The sequence below is a fragment of the Melozone crissalis genome, unplaced genomic scaffold (genome assembly GCF_028551555.1).
Source record: "Melozone crissalis strain CALT ecotype California unplaced genomic scaffold, PUWL_Pcris_2 ptg000042l_1, whole genome shotgun sequence".
NCBI lineage: Eukaryota > Metazoa > Chordata > Aves > Passeriformes > Passerellidae > Melozone > Melozone crissalis.
Genome location: NW_026535820.1, coordinates 27013908 through 27019080, shown reverse-complemented (window position 1 = coordinate 27019080; position 5173 = coordinate 27013908).

Here is a 5173-nt window from a genome sequence, read left to right as displayed (position 1 = left end):
AAAAAATTATTGAGAAGTTAAGCAGGTAGATTCTATTTTCCTTACTTTTCTAAATTTGGAAAAGTCTTTAAGATAAAATTTTTTCCCTCTCTGAATCATCTTTATCAAGATATCCCCAAAATGTGACCATATTTAATTTACAAATATTTTATTTCTCTTTGTAGGAATGTTTTTTGTCCATTTAACTTCTCCTTTGAGATGGAAGAATACATACTGAAGAATCCTATCCCTTATGTTACTGAATAAGGCATGCCTATAGATTAATCCTGTTTGGGGTGTTTGATTGTTCAATTAAATTAGATGCAGAATAGGAAAAGGCAAATTGAATTACTGTGCCTTTATCCATCTGCAACACTCAGCCATCCCGCTTAAAGGAACAGAGAATGCTGCATGGAAAAATATTTTTCTTGACTGTGGACTCTCCTTCATAGAGAAAAAGGAACATCCCTTGTCACTGAATTTTTGCTCTGGATTAGTTAACCTGGCTTCTGCAGGGTCAGAGCTAAACTCCAGGGGTGCTCACAGCAGGTGTGAAATTGCTAAATCCTCCCTCCTCCCAGCCCACTCGCTTCATTACCTTCACTGAAGAGTCAGTGCAACTAAAGAGCCTTTTTGTCCTGGCCATTTTCCAGTTGGTCATATTTGCTGCTAAAGAAATGGTAGCTGGGGTGGTTTGTTCCCCTTCTGGGTGTCTCCTACTTCACTGCACTCAAGGCCTTTCTTTCTGGTGGTAACATTCTTCTGCAAGAATATTCTCCACTCTTTCTGCATTATTGCTACAGGCCTATCTGTTAAATCTTAAATACTAATGAATCATTAAAAAGGGTATTAACATATTTGCTGGCCTTATATGTGTGTCTTATTCTTCACAGTTTTATAGCAATTTCTATTAAAAACCTCATTACAGAGATTATTGTGACATGCTTTGAAACAGCAACATTCATTACATATTATCTATGGATTGGAATTTGGGAAATTAATGCACCAGGAAATGAAATGACTCACCCAGGGTCTCTGAAGATGTATGTTCAACTCATGATTAAAATCCAGGCTGTAGATCTGCATTGTGTTTGCTGCACAATCTTTTTTGCTTTTCCTCTTTTTTTCTTTAAACCACATCAGTTTTACATTTAGCTGGAAAATTCCACTGTGCTGCTTTTGTTGTCAAAGGATTATTGGCATTTAGCCAATTACTTTAGTTAAATGTGGCTTGTTTGAGAGTATTCCCTCCCTCTACTTGGGAGTTCAAAGCATGGAGAGAAAATGGGATAACTGGGAGAGAAGAGCCAGGCTGTGGGGAGGATGGGCAGAGAAATGGAGAGGCAGAGACCAAAGTGCTCAGGTGATGGAGTGGCTGTGAGATGTGCTGCTGCTGCTGCTGCTGCTGTTGAGAGTCTTGTATCCACAAATGGTCAGAGTGACACGGATTTTCCAGCCTTTCAGTTTGGGTGGGGTAGGGAGAAAAGAGGGATAGAGGGAAGGGAGGAATGAAGAGAGGCTGTGAGGCAGCTGCACATTGGGTTTTTCCTTACATTACCTGCTCTGGTGTGCCCACTGCCCAGGTGGCTAGTGTGGAGATGGTAGATATTTATCTCATTAGGCTACACCCTCTGTAAAAATATGATATTTTATGTGTCTGCTTCCAAACTGTATGAGTGGAATCAACTCACACAGTGCCCACAGCTTTCTGATTGCAGACATGTTGCTCTTGTCTCTCCAGGGGACTTGTCCTGGTGTCCAGAGGGGACTTCAATTGCAGCCTTTAGGGGGGAGACCCAGCAATGCCCTGCCTACAGGGTATTTTTTTTATCAGGTACAATGAGGGATCCTGTCCTTGGGGCCAGCTGCCCAAGAATTCTTGGCATTTTCTGAAATTTTGTCTGTTGTAGAGCAAATAAATGTCCTTAGACATAAACATATCCTCAATACTTAGTCATCACAAGGAGTTAGAAATTTATTTCTTAACTTCTGTTTTCCTTTCAATGCCAGATGGAGAGAAATGAACAAGAAATTCAGAGCAATAAAATTGCAATTTTCTATATAGACAGATAAGTGAAGAATAATTTTCATTTAAGGGAATATGTCTTCATTTTGGAGATATCCTGAATATATCTTAGCTTCGGTTTGAGGAAACAGATGTGTGGAAAAAATTCATTTGTAATAATAATCGTAAAGAAATTAACATATGCTTATATTTTTCATTCCACTTTAGATTTTGTGGAACACCACTCATCTGTAAACTACTATGTGCACATGTATTATTGCATAAAGAATAATATTTCAGGTTAGAGATGTACTTTCTTTTTTTTTGCCTCTTCTGCAACTGCAATGTGAGAACTGCTAGCCAGAAGGTCGAAGATTTAAATGTGGGATCCATATAGTTCCAATGTAGCAGATTTAAAGGCTGTAATGCCACAGAGCATCCAGGAATCTGACCAATTTGACTCATAAATCCTTTCAAATACAAAATCTGCAGTATAGTATCTGAAGCTTCCCATTTCCTGCTTTTCTTATCAGTAATGCTTCTGTGTTTCCTGAGACAAGCTAAATGTAAGTTAATCTTTTGATCTGTTTGAAAAGATAACTTTGTCATGCAAATAAAATGAGGCTCAGTCTCCAGTTCTATTCTCATCCATTTAGATTTTTATACTGAGCATCAGAGGGACTACTGACTATCTCGGGGTACCTTGTAAATCCAGATTTTGAATTGCCCATGACAATTTCATTTACTCAATCAAAATATAAGTAAGTATTACTCTTAGGAAATAGGAAACTGCTTTAAAAAATTATGTCCTATCATAAGACTTTCTTAATCCTCAAAGCCTGCTCTGCTGTGAAGTTCCAGTACTTGAGGAAATTCCCAAAATATTGAAGTAACTGCAATAAAAACAACATACAAATGAAGAAACAAAGTCTATAACAATTTTAATGAGGAGGTGGTTGTGTTAAAAATAATTTGGAAAACTAAGCTCAGGAGTTCAACAAAATATTTTGCATAACATATTTTTCTGTATTTAAGATTTTTTTTTTATTTGTAACATATCTAGTGAATCTGTGAGTGTGGTGAGGCACAGGAGTAGTTTTCCCTGAAAAGTTGTGGAAGTCCCATCCCTGTAAATGTTCAAAGACAGGTTGGATGAGGCGCTGAGCAACCTGGTCTAGTGGAAGGTGCCCCTGCCCATGGCAAGTGGGTCAGAACCAGATGGTCTTTAAGGTCCCTTCCAGCCCACAGCATTGCGTGATTCTGTGGTTCTATGAGTCTATGAATTCAAGGTATACCACTTCCTCATAAAACAGAATCCCAATCCTGTTTAGGGGAATACAGTATCTGCCACAATTTCACTTACTACAACAGGGAACGTGATTTCCCACCCAGCGAAAAATAGAAAATCACTTGCAAAAGCAAATAAAATCGCAAGGAAAGAAAAAAGAAAAAATAAAAAAAGCCAAGGTTTATTGACATCTCACACTGAAATTCAGATTTCTTCTTCCCCACAGTCACTCTCTGTAAGGAGAAAATTTAAAAAATACTTGAAATTTCTGTGAAAATTGTTGCAGATAACAAGAAGACAAGAATCATGTCAGCTTAAGAGATTGAGAACAGTAACCTTTATAAGTATTTTCTAAATTTTGACAAAAAGATACATTACTAATCATATATTTATATAAGTATATTCCCTTTTATTTGTTTCTAAAAGTAAATTCATGTAGTACAGCTTTTTGAGTTAAGAAGTTGTATAGAGTAGAATTTCCTCATTCATCATTTGGTGGATTCTGTTTGTTGGTAAGGTGAAGTAGAAATAAGTGTAACTGTAAAAATGTGGAATTACAGTTGCAAAATGGAGTAATTGGAAAAATTGAAAATCATAGGATCATTTAGGTTGGAAAAGAACTGTATGTTGTATCATCATAAAAGATGCCTAGTTTTGTACAGATAAATATATGCACATTTTGATTTCCAGTCAGGTTGTTGTGGAAGGTGTTTTGAGCAGCTGTGATGATGAGTCCTTCTCTAGCTATGTGCAGGCTATTATTCACCTGAAATATTAACTTCTGTTGTCAGCTTTTGTCCAAATTGCACTTATTTATTCATTAGAGAATTTTAATGGGTTGATTCAAGGTTACTTTTGACTTCAAATTAGTCATATTGTTCCAATTTCAAGCAGCTCCACAAAAATGTGATTTGCCGAAGTGCAAAAATACTTGCAGTTGTCCCAGGAAAAATCCATTAAAAATGTAAGAGTGAGGCTTGTTTTGACAAATTTCAACATGAGTCATGAATACTCAGGATTCTTACACCTTTGAACATGAATTTTCAAGCTGCATAATTTTGATCCCAAAATAATACCTCATGACATATTATCACAAATAAATCCTCCGACCTTAAGATGTTACTTTTTATAACTAGTCACCAATTTATGACCTATAGGAACTGTCTTATCTTCTCTTTAGATTATTTTAATCCCTGAAGAATAGATAAATGTTGAACTGTCTGAAAAAAAATCCCAGTTCATTTTGGATATATAGCCTGGAAAATTTGTGTTTTCTTCTGGTGATAAACCCTGAAGATCCCTGCTTCATCAGTTATTATAGTATCCATGCATATTGCAATAGATTCATTGGCAATGAAAACTTTATTCTGAGATTGATTTTGGAGGGAGTTTAGACAATTTCTGATGCAACTGCACTGAGGCCTCTAACTTGGTGTTTCTCAGAATGTGAAAGTAAGAAGCACATGGTGTTTTTCATATTCCAAAAGTGAAAATATCCTGTCAGGGGGGCACTAGATGTGCAGAGATTGAATAAAATCATGTCACACTGTAGTCACTGATTCCACGTTCTTTGAAAGGGACTACATAGTTCTTTTTATTATTGGCTTGCAGCTTTGTGGAAATAAGGTTGCTTTCTTATTCCTAGTTTGCATTTTTTTTTTAATCATATCACAGCAGACATAATCAAAATTCACTCATGGAGCTTGGACAAATTTTAACAGTTCAATGACACTCACAAATTAAAAGTAATAATAATTTGTAGGTTTTGGGGGTTTTTCAGCAAACTGTTTTTGCAGAGTTTTGCTTGTAGTGGTACCAAAGTCTTTTCTGCGTTTCTCTATGAATTTAATTTTCAGTTATGTTAATACTGAAACTGAATTTCTGTGTGTGCTTTAGCCAAC